This window comes from Mirounga angustirostris, unplaced genomic scaffold (assembly GCF_029215605.1).
Source record: "Mirounga angustirostris isolate CCGP_5_RB_7025 unplaced genomic scaffold, mMirAng1.0.hap1 SCAF_15, whole genome shotgun sequence".
NCBI classification, from domain to species: Eukaryota; Metazoa; Chordata; class Mammalia; order Carnivora; family Phocidae; genus Mirounga; species Mirounga angustirostris.
Window position 1 is genome coordinate 77,141,072 of NW_026991723.1, and position 17,358 is coordinate 77,158,429.

At 45.1% G+C, this 17,358-nt stretch overlaps 1 protein-coding gene across 5 annotated transcripts in view; it reads right to left on the bottom strand.

Annotated features, from left to right (window-relative positions):
- The window catches only part of ASTN2 (astrotactin 2), an 883,583-nt gene that overhangs the window by 738,498 nt on the left and 127,727 nt on the right, over window positions 1-17,358 (bottom strand). The window lies entirely within an intron of this gene.

Genomic DNA, 17,358 nt, shown 5'->3' on the forward strand with positions numbered 1-17,358 from the left:
AACCTCCTGCAGGGCTCACCACAGTGCTTTGTGCATAGGAGATGTCCCATGAACGTTGAAGTGGTGAATGAATAAGCTCTAAGCCTCCTTGTTTCAAGGAGTTCAAAACAAGACTCTGACAGGCTTAGGTTTGAATCCCAGCTCTGCCAGTTCCTATAGCGTCAACTCAGACAAGTTGCTTAATGTCCCTGGGGCCACAATCTCAAGTCAGCCTCTGGCTGGTAAACACTACAGTCTAGATCACACAACTCTAGGGGTCTAAGACAATACTTGACACGGTGGGTGGGTGTTCAAGAAATAGTAGTTGGATAAATAACGAAATTGTAGCCTCTCTGAGCTTTAGTTCCTTTAACTGTAAAATAATACAAATGCCTACCCTGCATCGCCATAGTGAGATTAAACAGCAAGCACAGTTGTGCATTCAGCTTGACACCTGGTGCATGGCAATTGCCCCATAAATGTTTGCTTTCCTTCCAGTCTTCCCCCATCAGGTATTTTCTCCAATGAGGGGACTAACTCAAGCACTTCTCCCAGCCATGTGCCTCATTACGGAGGCCAAATTAAGAATCCAAGGTGCTTACATCTGAGAAAAAGCAAAAGATGCTAGACCGTGGGGTGTGGCATGGGGTATAATGTATTCACAGTAACTCAGCTAAGAAAACATCCAGGTCCCCAGTTGAGAGACTAACACAGCACCATTAGCATAACAGGTGTCTTTGCTACAAGAATGACACTTTAAAGACAAATCCCCCCAATGCATTCCCAAAGGAAGGAGTGCATATTTAATTACACTTAATGCCATCTTTTCCCTCCAGCTCTGTGCTTGGAGGGGACACAAAACTCCACCAAGTTGGGAAGATTTTTATAGAAATGGCTGGGTTCCAGAACTGCTTCTTAGTTCCAATACCCAAAGGAAAAATGTCAACAGTGATGCTCAAGGAAGGAGCTGTGGGTATTCTTTGTTTGCCTGGAGAACATCTAGCTGAGAAAGAAAACCATGGAATGGGAAGAAGAGTAGAACACGGTGGGACCCATAAGAGCTGAGGTTCACTGGGGGCAAGGCTCTGGGCTGATCTCTACCACAGATTATTTTCAATACACAAAACAAACAAAATGGTGTTGATATAAACCATTCCAATTTTTATAGATGGAAACTGAGGTTAGGAGGATATGAGTCGTTTTCCAAAGATCACATAGTTAATGACTGAGGAGCTTGGAGCGGAACTCAGGCCTGTCTAGCCCCCAGGCCCTGTGTCTTTCTCCTCATCTACTGTCCCAACGGCTTTCACTTAGTGGGCACATGCTCTGTGATATGCAGAATGCATATCATCTCACTGAATCCTTCTCCCATTCAGTAGTGTTCTCTCTATTTTACACAAGGGAAAACAGAGGCTGAAATAAATCAACTCGTCCAAGGTCATAAGTAGAGGTAATATAAATCTGGGATTTACATGCAAACATATCCGTTTTTTATCCTCAATGTCACACTAACTTGCTGTGTGAATTTAAAGAAGTGAGTTCCCATCAATGGGCACTGGTTTTCGTCATTTTAAAAATGATGGTCTTGGGACACCCAGGGTGCTTAGTCAGTTAAGCGTCTGCCTTCAGCTCAGGTCGTGATCCCAGGGTCCTGGGATGGAGCCCTGAATCGGGCTCCCTGCTCAGCGGTGAGTCTTCTTCTCCCTCTCCCTCTGCCTGCCACTCTGCCTACTTGTGCTCTCTGTCAAATAAATAAATAAAATCTTTAAAAAAAATAAGGGTCTTATAAGCATAGATCTTCAAATTTCCTTGTACCTCTAATATGCCATGATTTTCTGTGCTTCTCTGACTTGAGCTCTTCTCCACTTGCCACCTCAGGGCATCCCTAACCTTTTAATGATCCCCAGGGGATGCTGAGCTAGTTGGTAAAAGGAGGTTTGGCTTTACTATTGAGTTGCTATGTGATCTTAGACCTGATTAACCTTTCTAGGCTTCCACCAGGGCTACTGATACTAATAACAACAGCTACAATATCAATGCCTAAATAATGAAGAATGGTTCTGAAGATAAAATACATCAGTTGATGTGTGATTATTGTCTTAAAACTGTCAAAGTACTGTATAAATATTGGCTAGCATTATTATTAGTAGTAGTAGTAGTAGTAGTAGTATTCATAAGGTGCAATGCATTCATTGAGGGTAACTTCTATGTCAACATAGAGTTGATTCATGAAAGCATCAATGGTCCTCACTGTCCCCCACATGAGAATCCCCGTGGTTTGCAAGATCCACTCTTTGCAAATCCTCACTCAGATTTTAACAGACACTTTCAAATGGTTACTCAGAACATTTTATTGGGAAGATGAGGAGGTTCTGCTATAGCAGAAAAGCTAGAGGCACAGACCTTGGCCTGTCACAACCCAGGGCTCAAGCCTGAGCTCCATCACTTCTAACCAAAGAGTGTGCCCGTCCTGAGTCTTGGTTTTCTCACATATAAAAGGTAGTTACAGGGACACTTGGGTGGCTCAGTCAGTTAAGCATCTGCCTTCACCTCAGGTCATGATTCCAGGATCCTGGGATCAAGTCCCATGTTGGGGGGGGGGGTGGTCCTTGCTCAGCGGGGAGCCTGCTTTTCCCTCTGCCTGCCTCTCCCCCTCCTTGTTTGCTCTCTCTCTCTCACAAATAAATAAAATCTTAAAAAAAAAAAAAAAAAAAGGCTGTTACGAACAGATTAGATAAGGTACTGTGCCTGGCACATAAAAGACTCCCAAGACTATGCTATTATTAATACCGAAATGTTACCCCCGCCCCAAATGCAGCAGCTGAAAGGATGGGCCGTGCACACCGACTCGAGGAAGCGGGATGGGCAGGAAGGCCCAGGTGTTCCTTTTCAACGCCCGTCTCCCCGCACCCCTGCTCGGATACGTACCCTTTCACACAGTGGTAAAGGGTGAAAAACACATTTGTTTAAAATCCATCTGCTTTTTATAACTTCCAGACACCAAAATCTGCAGAGGCAGCAGTTCTCTGCTGGTCCTAATTAATTCCTAAACAAAGACCGCTCTGGCAGCAGCATGCTGTACGAAGCCGGCTGACCTCCCGACGCAGAAATAACGATACAGACGCTGTTACTGTTGCACGTGCCCATTTTTCACTTTGCACCACTTGGTCGGGCCAGCCACGTCTTCACCTTCTGAAGAGCAGGGGTGGTCCCCGGGGTGGCTCCGAGCCCCCGGCCGTCACCTCCCTTGGCTGCTGGCCTTTTCCCAACTGCAGCCTGGGGTGGAAGAGACCAGAAAGCCATCCGCTTGGCCTCTGACCGATGGAAGGGATTCCCCAGTTGACGAACCTCTCATCCGCATGGTACTTAGGAGGACACCGGCAATAATCATCAGGGTCGTCACCAACTGAACATCTATTATGTGCCAGGCGCAATCCTGAGGATCCTCCTGTGTTATCTCATTTCATTCAACGTGATCTTTGAAGATAGGAGTGACGGGCCTTAGTTTCAAGCCCAGAAAACAGGATATTGGAGAGACAAAGAGAGGGTTTGCTCCCTATGGCTCGCATGCACGGAGCACTTCCCCCTTACCTCGCTGAGGCCTCACTCACCTCTGTGAGGCTCGGACAGGTTGGACAACTTGGTCGGGGTCATACGGGCAGGAGGTAGAGAAACAGAAACCTAGCGGGCTGTGGGCCTCTCCTCCGCTGTCCTTCCAGTCTCGCTGGTGTTAATCACAGCATCATGCTGAGGGAATGGGCTCCAGACTCAGAATCCAGGTCCTCTGTGACCTTGGGTGATCTCAGTTTTCTCATCCAACAAATGGGCACATACTTACACATCTCCTCTGTAAATAATCATTAGCAAGTGGAACTTTGTAAAATTTAACAAAGTCGTGTGTAACAACGATAGTGACAGATAAAAAAGGCACACGACAATTTCTTTTCCTTGCAATAACCAAGCGGAAGCTGTTCTCCTCAGCTGTCTCCCTGCAGTCTGTGAGTCTACACCCAGTACCTGACGCTGTGAAAAGTTCATGACTGGAATGCATGATCGGATCATCCAACCGTCTGTCTCCCGATCCATTCACTTAGGAGTTTGCTGAGCTGCTATTCTGTGCCAGGCACTCCCTGCTGCTTCTAAAAACCCCTCTCCTCTCCTTCCTTCCCTCTCCATTCTGTCCCCTTTCTGCTTTGTGATCACCTCCCTCTCCCCCCCATTCTTTCTGCTTTTCTCCTTTGTTCCAGGAACAATTGCAGAGGCAAAGGAAAACATTATTCCAGCTTCCCTTATCCCCCCAGCCACCGGGCTCTGGGTGGCAATAACCACAACCTTCTGCCGTATGAGCTCAGGCTGCCTAACGGAATTCCATAGACTGAGTGGTTTCAATGACAGAAACGTGTTTTTTTCCTCCATTCTAGAGGCCGGAAGTCCAAGATCAAGGTGCCAGCAGGGCTGGTTCCTGGCTTGAAGACGGCTACCTTCTCACAGTGTCCTCACGTGGCCTTTCCATTATGTACATGCATCACTGGCGTCTCTTCTTGGATCCTTAAGGATCCCAGTCCTACTGCATTAGGGCCTCATTCTTACGACCTTACTTAACCCTAATTACTTTCTTAAAGGCCCAATCTTCAAATACAGTCCTATGGGGGGCTGGGGCTTCAGTATATGAAAATTGGGCAGGGGGGAGGGGGAGGAGGCACAATTCAGTCCATAACACCTGCCACTGTGAATCTCAAAATGAGGGCAGCCAGAATGTCCAGACCAAATTTCACCCCGAACTTTAACTGACCTGTCTACAAAACTTTAGGCAAATGTCCCACCCCTGGCCCCACCTAGACGTTCTGGCAGAGATCCAGGAACATAACATAATAAAATTAAATTTAAAAAAAGAACTTTTTCTGGCACTGACCAACTGTGTGTCTAAGCAAGACCCTTTTCTGAGGCTCAGCTATAAAATGACATTAAAAAAAACACCCACTTCATATATTGTCAGGAGGTTTTAATGAAATGTTAACTGGGAACACGTTCTATTAATGCTTGTGGGTCAACAGTGTTTGAGCTTTAAGGATACCTACAATCTATTGAGAAATTTCTAGTTATTAGATACCGAGCTTGCACTTAACAGGGATGCTTCTGTTCGTGACAATGACTTTAGAAGAGGAGGTACCATTGTTATACCTACTTTACCTCAAGGCCCAGAGAGGGCAAGTATCTAGCCCAAGCTCACACAATTAGCAAAAGGCTGACAGAACCAGGTCCAGCTGACTCTCCATTCCCCTGAGCCATGCTGCTGTAATTATTGTAACAGTGCAGACCTGCCCTGCAGGTGAGCTTCCTTTACCTGAGATCATCTGCAATGGGCGGGGCTGCCCTACATCTCCCCCTAGAAGGCCTTTGGTAGCTCTGTGAACCATCTAAACAAAGCCCCTGGCACAGACACCAACATATTTCACTCCTCATTAAGGAAGGCCAACATAGGGCAGGCCTCTAGATGCTTCATTAGGGGAACATCAGGACACATAAGGACCACAATAAAAGAGGAACTGAAGAGGGTGTCTATGGGGAAAGCCCAGAGCTGCTCTGGCCTGTGCCCCTGCACAATTTGAGAGAAGGAAGGGAGGCTACAGACAGAGATGGACAAGGACAGGAACAGATGAGATGGAGATGCTATGTAAGAGCCGGAGCATTCAGGTCCATGGGGCAAATGCAGGGTCTAGATCCCATTTTGGTATCCCCTTAGCTGTGTGACCTCAGGCAAGACCATTTAACTTGATGTACCTTGATATTTCGATCTATAAAATGGAGATAGCAATGCCCGCCTGGCAGAGTTTTTAGAAGAATGTTATCATTTTTTAAATGGGCACGTCAAGGCTATGACTTTCTCCCTGCTGGTCTCAATGAGCTACAGGTCAGAGATTCTCCACAAATATTACCTGCAGGGCTTTTCAGGATGCAAATTGCCCAGAAGCTCCCACCAGGAATTCAGATCCAACGTAGCTGGGGCAGAGCCCAGGAAACTGCCTTTTAAATGAACACCCCAGGTAACTCTTTACGTGGGAAGGAGATCTTGCTCTACATCTAGTGAAATACCAGCAGTAAACAGCAGGCTTAATATTAAGCAATTTTTAAAAATCCTAATGTGTGAGGGTAATGCAAGAGCTTTAGAATCAAGATACTTGACTGCCAATCTCATGCTGTCCGTGATGCAGGAAATACTTATCATCGATGGACTTCGGTCTTTTCCCAGGTGACATGGACAAAACGCCCTAAACAATTGTTTTAAGAAGTAAAACAATGTGCATCAAAGCTCCCAGCACACTACCTGGAAAATAAGTGCTCAATATTATTATTGTTTTAATTTTAAAGAATTTACTTATTTGAGAGAGAGAGAGAGCAAGTGAGAAAGGAGAGCAGGGGGCAGAGGGAGAAGCAGGCTCCCCGCTGAGCAGGGAGCCAAATGCAGGCTTGATCCCAGGACCCCGGGATCATGACCTGAGCCTAAGGCAGACGCTTGCCTGACTGAGTCACCCAGGTACCCCTTATTCTTATGACAGATTCATTTTCACCTGGCCCTTGAGAGGAACTTATAAGACCCCACAACCATAGAAACCCATGAGGAGAGAAACAGGGGCACAAAAGATTTTTTCCACCTTAATTCCAGCTTCACATTTTGTTTAACCAAGCAATTTACAGGGGACAAAAATAATTGGTGGTTTTAAATGCTTCGATACAACCAGGCACTGCCATCACGATAAATCATCTCCGACATATGCCCAACTCCTCCAAGTGACAGATGACAAACAAAATCAGGACAAGGTCCTCCATCACAGGCAGAATCATTGAGTTAATGGAAGAATTATTGCTTCTGAAATCCACTCCAGTCCTATTGAGGGGAACGTTCCAATTTATCAAAGCCAAATGAACATTAATTGCAGCAGTCTGGTAAGTTTTCCAGCCGTTATGACCTTCATTGAATTTTAATCCAAAACAGATAAGATTTCCTTCCACACAAGAGGAAACAACACAATTAGCTCAAAATGACAGCTAGATTAGGAAGCAGGCACACGCAAACAACATTCACACTCACGTGCACTCCTCCAACTCCGGTGAAAACACGGATTCTGCTTAGCTTAAAATCCAGCACAAAGGAGGTAAGCAGAGAAATGATAAATAAATACAATCACACATCTGCATAACCACCGCCCCCCCATTCAAGAGAGGAATTTCGGAGGCAGAAACCAAAATGGAAAAGGTGGCAGGCAGTAATGGAGACAGAGTTTCTGTTAACTGCTGTAATTAATGTTATGTCTCATTGGGGAGAGATTAGGAAAAAACAGAGAGGGAAGGAAGAAAAACCAAGTATTATTTTGCTATTAAAGACGCCCTTGAGCTGGGGAACATTAGCAGCAGAAGTTTGAATTGGGCAATTGTTTGACTGTATGGGTGGATGTGCAGATGGGACGATTAGCACAACGCACTGAAATAAAGCTGTGCGGAACCTCTATGTTTACGGCTCCCGCAGCATGGAGCCAGAGGCCTTCCGCGGAGTACAGATCACAGCTGGGGGGGCGCAGCGGGGACCACCCACCCACACAGACCCACAAAGAAGTGCGTGTGCACCGTCCCGCAGTCTAGCCCCCAAAGCCAGCCCTGGCACTGATCTGTCACATGACACCGAGTCACTCCAGGACCTATGGGCTTAGTTTCCGTATTTTCACTCTAAAATGAGGGCATTGGACTGGATGTGTTTTAAAGGGGCTGGAGGGAGGAGTCTTTCGTGGATTTTTTTATTTATTTTTTTTTTGAGAATTAAGTCTGAGATGCCTATTGTCCTCACTTCCAAGCGTTCACGATGAGGAAGAACCAGCTGCCATCTTCCATAGTCCAGTCAGGCCTGTCCTACCAACATATGGCGTGCTCCCTAACTAGATGGTTAGGGAGATGAGCCCCTGAAAGGTCCTTCCCCCTCTTTGCCCCAGCAGGAAAAGAAATGTCTTAGATCACTTGGACTCAGAAACATTTTTTAAAGTAAACTCTACACCCAACGTGGGGCTCAAAATCACGATCCCAAGATCAAGAGTTGGAGGCTCTACTGACTGAGCCAGCCAAGCACCTCTAGAATCAGAAACTGAAGTTTGATCCTGGGCTCAGGCACTGGCTGCGTGATCTCAGAATAGAGATGTCTGAACTTCCTCATCCTTGGTTTTATCATCTGTACAATAGGAACAATAATAGCAGCATTATCAATGAAATTGATGACACATTTGTGGCGTTTACATGCTACCTCATTTTAATTCCATGAGGTAGAAACTACGAGTCTCACCAGTTTTAGTGGGGCAAACTGAGGCACGGAACAGTAACTTAACCAATGTCACACTGCCAGTTAAGCGGGAAGGCCAGGATTCTGACCCCGGCAGTCCTGCTCCAGACTCCATACTGTGTGTGTCTTTAAACCTCTTACTCTGAATATAGACTCATGAGAATTTGCAAAGCTGGTACAGAGAATTCCTTTATCTTCTTCACCCCTCAGCTTCCTCCAAAGTTAAAATTGCACATAAAAGAATAATCAAAACCAGGAAATTAACAACGACATAATACCATTAACTAAACCACAGACCTTCCTTGGATTTTACCAGGTTTTTCACTAATGTTCCCATTTTGGTCCAGGACCCCTTAAGGCACTCAGTTTCCATGTCTCCCCAGTCCTGTCTTACCTGTGACAATTCCTCAGCCTCTCCTGTTTTTCATCATCCTGCCACTTTTAAAGCAGGCTGGCCAGTTTTTTGTAAAAGATCACTCACTTTGGGGTGTGTGCAATGTATTCTCATGATGAGAATGAGGGTACGCATTTTGGGCAAGTGTACCATAGAAATGGCATCATGCCCTTCTTGGTGCTTCCTATCAGGGGACTCATGATGTCTGTCTGTCTTATTGCCAGTGATGTTAACCTTGACCACTTGGTTAAAGTGAAGTATTGGGTTGAACTGGTGGACCCAAAAAAGATAGGTCCACATCCTTGTCCCCAGAACCTATGAACGCTACCTTATTTGAGGAAGAAAAAAAAAAAGTCTTTGTAGATATAATTAAGTTAAGGATCCTGCAAAAGGAGGTCATCCTGAATTATCCAGGAGGGTCCTAAATCCAATGACACATGTCCTTATGAGAGACACACAGACAAGAGGACATGGAGGAGAAGGTGATAGGAAGATGAAGGCAGACATTTGGAGTCATGTAGCCACGAGCCACAAAACGCCTGGCACCTCCATAAACTAGAAGAGGCAAGGAATGGATTATCCCCATCTCTCCCCAAGGAGAGAACACAGCCCTAATGACACCTTGAGTTTGGACTTTTGGTCTCCAAAACTGTGAGAGAATACATTTCTGATATGTTAAGCCCCTTCATTTGTGGTAACTTGTTACATCAGCCCTGGGAAGTTGATACTAGTATCCACTAGATTCTCTACTGTAAAGCTATTAATAAATATCCAGGGGGTGATACTTTTGAGACTCTGCAAATATTCTGCTTCTCCTTGAAGTTTCACCCATTAATTTTAGTATACATCAGTGGATCTTGTCAGTAGTAATTATTACAGTGGTGACTGCGTAATGGTGATTTTCCACTTTCCCTCTTTCCTTCTACATTTATTAATTGGGATACGACCGTAAGAAAGAGCTCTCTCTTCTACCCCATTCATTTGTTTAGTCTAATATTTCTATCAGTATTTCAGAGTCAATATTCTCAATAACTCCTGCCCAACTTAGCTCAAAGGATGTTTGTGAAGGCCAAGGATAAGGGCGAATTAGGGGAAAATATTTTAAAGGGCCAAAGGAAAAGAAAGGGATCTTCTCTGAGTGCTGTCCTAAAATGTTCCATGTGTCTTTTATCATTTATTTCTCCCCTCAGCCACATGAATGAGGGATCCACAGCCTCCCTTAAATTCAGGAGAAAGTAAGAATCAGAGAAGTTCAGAAATGTGCCTAAGGACAAACAGCAACAAAGGGAAGAGTCACAATTTGAACCCACATCTGTCTGTCCAAACCTGTTATTTCCACCAAACCAAGGTGTCTTCTGAGGATCAGGAGAGTGGAAAAGGGGGAATTAACTGAAGGGGGCGCTAGAAGCTCTACTGGGTCCAAAGCCAAGTTTACCAGACACACGGGCTGACTCAGGGCATGGGGAGAAGGGGAGTAAACAGGGTGAACACTGCACCGCACATGCGCGCACACCCCATGCACTCATTCTGTGTTGTTAGAATACTGCACAGGAGCCCCAGATTATGAAGGAAAATGAAATGTGCAACAGGAGGCTGGAGTGTAGGGGCACCTGGGTGGCTCAGTCAGTTAAGCATCTGCCTTCAGCTCAGGTCCTGACCTCAAGGTCCTGGGATCAAGTCCCACGTGGCTCCCCACTCAGCGGGGAGTCTGCTTCTCCCTCCCCCTCTGCCCCACCCCCACACACACATTCATGTGTACTCTCTTGCTTTCTCTCTCTCTCCGTTGCTTTCTCGCTCTCGCTCTTGCTCTCAAATAAAATAAATAAAATCTTAAAAAAAAAAAAAAAAGCTGGGGTATAAAGGTGGGGAGTGGCCACCAAGGGAACATCCCCCTCAACTCTGCCAATCTGCTTGCCACCTACCTCCAACTATGCATCTCTGCAGTCTCTGGAGCTCCCCTCCCCCTTCTCTTCTCCAGGACTTGGCACCTCAGCTCCTTCCACCTTCCCCTCTGCTGCCTCTTCTCAGATCCACCATGCTGGTGCCCATCTCCCTGTCTCTGCTGGAGGCCATCCCTGTGAGCCCCTGACCTCCTCCTCAGCCCCCTTCTCTCCCAGGGCCTCTCCACGATTTTTCTTGGGCTTGGATTCTGTCTGCCCCTCCCACTCTACTTCTGTGTCTCTCTCCCTGTTTACTTTGCTATGTGGTTCCTTCCTCCCTTTTATTCTGTTTCCTCCCTCCCTGCCTCTGCTTCTATTGCTAAATCCCTATCTATTCCTGTCTATTCCAATTTCCCTGTATTTTTCTACATCTCTCTCATTGTCCTTGGCTCCCTTTTTCTCGGTTTATTTTTGTCTCTGGTAGTTCCCATATACCTGGCATAGAAGACGTATTCAATAAATACTAGCAGGTGCCTATTTTCCCTGTCTCTGTTTCTCTCCGCCTCCTTCTGTCTCACATGATGCAGATATATTTTTTTTTTTCTTATACACATTTTTTTTTCTTATTCTCATCCTGCATTCCATTTTGGCCAGAAGGTTCAAGCCACTACCTCTGGGCCTCCTTTCTAGGTTGCCTCTTGCCACCTCCAGGATTTTCTGTCGGGGCTTGGTTGTTGGCCCAGATGAAGGGGGTATTTGGGATGCAGAATATGCCTTTTCTGGCCTCATTTCCTCCACCTGTAAAATGAAGATGGGTCGTCTGCTGCCATTTGTGACTGCCTACATGCCCATTCTCTGTAAAGGATTGTGTTCCCCTGTCAGTGGCTTTGGGCTTGGCCACATGATGTGTTTTGGCCCTGGCCACAGAATGTGAGAAAACCCCCATCTCAGCACTAGCTTTAATCCTAGATTCCTGCCAGTTCTTTTGCTCATTCTCTCTGCCATGGAAACCAAAGGTCTCAGACTGGGGCTCCCCTTCAGCCAGTTCCAGAAGGAGAAGACATGCAGAGCTGAGCCACAGCATCGGCAGCCGCCAACATGGAAGGTGCATGAGCAGTAAAGGGCCGTCTAGCCAGTCACCAAGATTCAGAGTGATTTGTTTGTGGAATAAACACGTGAAAGCTGACTCATCCAGAAGAGTTGGGTTCGGCCAGGTCTAAGGTGCTTTCAACTTCAACATTCCAACCATAGGTTATAGTTCCGTTGCTTTTGGGGAAACATAGCCAGATGCTTTCATGTGCATTGTCTCAGTTCAATGTGATGATTTTAATTTTATTTCTATTTTTGCAAATGACCGAACAAGAGGTGAAAACATTCAAATTTCTACAGCTGCTATGAGATAGAATCTCAGCTTGAAACTCAGGCTCATGACACCACACTACGTTGTATCCACTTCACTATGCTACATCCCTAAACGTTATGGGAGATAAGCCACGTTTCCTAAATGGCTTATTCTTCTCATGTTCCCATAAGTCTAGCTAGAGACCCTGCAGGCTTTTACTGAATCCTTGTTGTTGAGGCAAGTCAAGGCCAAGCTACAAGATTCGTGTGATTCAAATTTTTAAAAATTCATAAATGTATTTGTGATTTTAAAATTCCACTTTCTGAAAAAAAAAATAAATGGAATTCATGTGGTATGGCCCATTTACATAAAAATGTACTTGTATTGGCAAACTTCATTATGTCTTGCAACTGATAGAAGCTTGATGATCTCGATTTGTAGATGGGGATCCTAAGGCTAAGGAAGGATGTCATGCAGCGCATGCGTGGCAGGCCTGGGACACCTGAGTCCCAGGCCACAGTTTCTTGGGCTATATGTATCGCAAGTTTTTTCCACCACTAGATTTCTGTCACCTTCCCTCTTAAAATAATCTCCCCTAGGATATTCTCCCCACGACTCTGCTTTCTATCCAAAAGGCTTCTGGGACCTATAGTCTGCAACAGCTTAGCTTCTCCTGCCCTGGCTGCCCTGGGCATTCTTCAATAATATTGCTTATAAATAATACAGCAATGGCATTATTAGTGAAATTTTCCCCTCCCCCAAAATATGTTGCACTCCTAACGCCCAGATCCTCAGAATGAGACCTTCTATGGAGATCGGGTCTTTACAGAGGTAATCAAGTTACAATGAGGTCACCATGGTGACACCCTAATCCAATATAACCTGCGTCCTAATAAAAAGTGGGAAGTGTAGACGCAGAGACAGATGTGTGCACAGGGAGAAGGCCATGTGAAAATCAGAGCTATGCTGTCATAAGCCAAGGAACTACCGGAAGCTGGGGGATGGATCTGGAACACTTTCCCTTAGTGCCTTCACAAGGAGTGTGGCCCTGCCCACATCTTGATGTCAGACATCTAACCTCCAGAAGTGTGAGACAACACATTTAAATCACTCGGTTTGTGTCCTCTGTCAGGGCAGCCCTAGGAAACTAATACGCTTATAAAGAGCAGAGTCCTAACATGTCTGAAGACCCAACTATGTGTCAGGCTCCAGCATGTGTGCTTTATGAGCATCATCTTATAACAGCCCCCTTAGGCAGGTCCTTCCATCTTCACCCCATTCCAGATAAGGCAATGGAAGCCGAGGGAGGAAAGAGGCCCTCGTTACATGGCTAGTCAGTCAGTTATGGGGCCAGAATGTGACCCTGGGGACCTCTTGCACACTCGTTACATCCTCTGTGCCTGCATCTTCTCCAAAGTGGAACAGGAGTAACAAAGGTTATTTGTTGAACTGGAATTATTTAAAGAATTGAATGAGTTAAATATATACCGATAATATAACATGAAGCATTATAGCAACTCTTGTTAACATTAAGATTCTTCACTGTTCTATTTTCTCGTCATTTTTCCAGCTATTGTTTCTCTGAACACATGATCCCCAAAAGTAAACACACTGTTTCAGGTCTCATCCCGAACCTCTAAAACTAGTTGTTCAGAAAACTTGTCTTTCATTAACACAACTTAAAATGTGGAGCCACTTTTAGCGATCAGAGCCCAGAGAGCTGGCTCATTCTGAGCTTGTGGTTGACTTTTTAAAAGCTTTTTTTCCCCCTTTTTCCTTTTTTTCTTGCATTGTCATTGTTTTGGATTGTCATTGTTGGGTTTAGTAGGCAAGTAAACCATTGCATGATTGAGTGATTAAATCAGTGAACTAAGGAAGGCATGGTATGCTGTCAATGAATACTGGAATGGTTGGGGAAATGATCTAAAGTCATTTTTCACAGAAAGCTTTAAAAAGAATTATCCCCATATCACACAAATCCTTTAAACAAAGCCTCTGATTGAGAATGGTAGTAATAATTTCTTAGATTTATGTGGCATTTTATAATCCTCAAAGTATTTTTCTATATATTATGCCCTAGAACCATAGATCCTGTAAGTTTGAAAGAACCACAATATGCATCTAACTGTTATTCCATTCAAAATCCTGATGAATAGGGCCTTTAGCCTTTGCTTGCATACCCCCAGAGACAAGGAACTCACTACCCCATGACTCAGTCAGCCCAGTGCCAGACAGCTCAAACACTTGGAAAGGTCTGTCCTGGCCACGGACAGGGATGTTGGTCCCTTGTCACCGTCCCTTCACTGGGACCCACCAGTAAAAATCTACAGCATTTTCTGTGAGATGGTCCTTGGGAAAGAAATGTGTTCTCGAAGATCTTCTTTCCCTTCACATCAAACCCAACATTTCCTTTCATCCCCTTTCTCAACATTTGTCACCAACGTTGTCACCAATGTTGTCATTACAGCCAACATTTTGATAACAGCTACCATTTTTGAGCACTTACTGAATGCCAGGTACTGCATCATGCAGAATTATGCCCAAGAGCAAAGACTCTCAATCTGGAGAGACTAGAGTTGTAATCCCAGCTTCAGAACTCATTGGTGGTATGAACTTGAGCAAGTTGTGAAACCTCATTAACTCCCAGGTTCCTCGTGTGTAAATGAGGGAAACAACAGTATCAATCTCATAGAGTATTAGAACAATTAAATGGAATGATGCATGTCCTACACCTAGACTGTGCCTAGCATACAGAAAGTCTTTGATGATGGTGGCCATTATTTTCACTGTGCAGGACACAGGCATGTGTAAGCTCATTCAGCACCTAGAAAAACCCTCAGAGAATATTATCCCAGTTTCACAGATGATGGCTTTGATTTAACCAAGGTCATAAAAAGCTAGCAACAGAGATACCGTTCATCCTTGGAGCTGACTTCCAAATCATAACCCCCCGCCCGTTGACCTACTCATAGATTCCACATAAGGAGGGAGTCTGTACATCATTTGCACATAAGATCTTAAAATTTAAGCCATCAGCTGATGCAGAGAGAAGAGAAATGGTGGTCTGTATTTGTACTGTAAGGGTGGAGGTTCTGGAATCCGCCTATATAGAGTTAAATACTGGGTTTACCATTTATTCTTGGGGTGACCAAGTCACACCAATAGCAACTGATTTTATTAATATCTCAGGCTCAGGAATTAACAAGCCCAAAGAGCATGCTGGTTTCACTCCAGTAGGCATGGATTATAGCAGTTTCCAATGACTGAGCTGAGAAGCTGGTTGCCCTGCATGGGTAAGCAGGAGGTTTGTCCTGAGAAAAGAGAATGCAGAACATTGACCCTGACATTTCTTTGACCTCTGACTAGACAATTTGGGTCTTCTCACAAAAGATTTCAGATCTTCACCAAAGATGAAAACAATGCAAAAATCTGAGAGACCAGGAGCCACCTTGCCCTGAGTAACCATGGGACATGAGTTTAGAATCTTAGGAAAAGCCTGGTCCCAGAGCTGCCTTCTTGTTAGCCACACAGCTTTAGGCAGGTAACTCAAATAAACTCACTGTGTCTCAAGTTTCTCACCTGTGAAATGGGGAAACAGATCCCAGCCACTGTGAATGCCACTTTGAATGGCTGCTTAGGGGAGAAGGAAGCAAACACTCTTTTTGTTCCTGCTGAATTAATTGTCTGTGGCCAGATCAGCAAGGATGGAGTCCATCTAAGCCACAGACAGGCATGCCCTCTAGGCAAAGCCATGCTGATGGGTTGGGGCATCCAAGACAATTTGTAGTCTATATCTGGACCCCAGTTCATCCATTTATGAGATGAAAGGGTATAATAAACACATCTTAAAGTTTTCAACTCAAGTGCCTGTAAGAATAAGAGCTAACGGTCTTGCACGCCAAGCTCCTCTGATGCAGGTATGTGGTGTACCTACCCAGTAAGTATTAGAGGCACCCTCATTTATAGATGACAAAAACAAGGCACAGAGGCATTTAAAACTTTGCCCCAGATCATGCAGAGTGCTAAGGGGCACTGTGGGACCTTACATCCAAGCACCCAGGCTCTGGAGTCTGCGCTTATTCACCTCCGTGTCACCCTCCTTCTGCATGGGGGCAGGTGTGTCCCACCTCAGAGAAGCCGGGCCACCATCAATGAATGCCTTAGGGTTCAAAGATTCCTGGACATGACTCTGTCTCTTGAGGGTAAGGTGAGGACAAGTAAGATCCAGATCTTGGAGCCCTGAAGGCAGAAAAGAACTGTAGGGACCACAAGGTGGTAGCCTTGGGCCACATTAGTGCAGGGGCAGAGAAGATCAGGATGGTGCCAGCCACATCTCGAATTACAGGGAATTTCAGATTCGTGTGCATCTGAGTGACTTCTTCCTTCTAAGCAGAACTCACGGAGCAGAATAAGAAGGTGAAGAACACCTAAAGTCCTTGGGGAGAGAGTGTGATGTAGTGGAAGTAAGAGTGAACCTGGAAGCAGAGAAAGCCCATTCAGGGCTCATTTATAATTGGGATTATACCGTCTAGGTTACTGGGTTATGGGAAGCATGTATATAAGTAAACGTGGTGCCAAACACAGGAAACGCTTAATAAATATTAGTCAAAACGGAGTCTCTCAAGCATTAAATAAGAAAGTCACGCCCCCTCAAGCCTTCTTAGCATCAGATGGTGCCCCATGCCCCATGAGGATGCTAGCAAGGCCCCTGAGATAGTAATGCTCACACACTGGCACCCCAAAGTTAGCATGCAGGCACTCACTTGGCTTGGCATGTGGCTGCATCATTTGCAAAATATATATATGGGAAAAGTCTATCACACTCCATCCATGAATAACACAAAGGCCTTGATTTGTTCCACCACGTGATGAGCATGCGTTAGGTCCAAAATTAACATTGCTATCTGGCTGGGCTATGTGTGTGTTTTTCCAAAAAGAGAAAACTTCCAGGCTCTTACTCAGCCCTAATCAGAATGTCAAATGCAGTGTTAGAGGAACGAGAAGAACCGAGACCAAAAGCAAAACTCTGCCCCACTGTAGACTCTCAATAAATACTGTTGGCTGTTGAAAAGGAAAAGCAAGGAGTGGGCGGTCTCGCTACCAAGCTGAGTGGCCTTAGGCCAATTTCTTCACCTCTCTGGGCCCATACCTTTCTCACACATAGATTCATTTCCTACCCTCATGCATCTGGCAGAGATAGCTGTGCTAAAAGAGAAAATAATGACTTGAGGAGTGAAAAGCACTAGGGGGATGTCACTCGTAGCTATTATCAGATCTCTTCTTGAGCCAATTAGACCCTGTACATTCTGCATAATGAATTTGTTTTTTCCTATCTACCATGCAGAGCCATTAATTCCAGCTTTTTAAAGAAACCATTAATATGAGCCTACGTGCATTTCAGACTACCATTCAAGTGATTTAAGCCCTAGCAGCCTTCTCT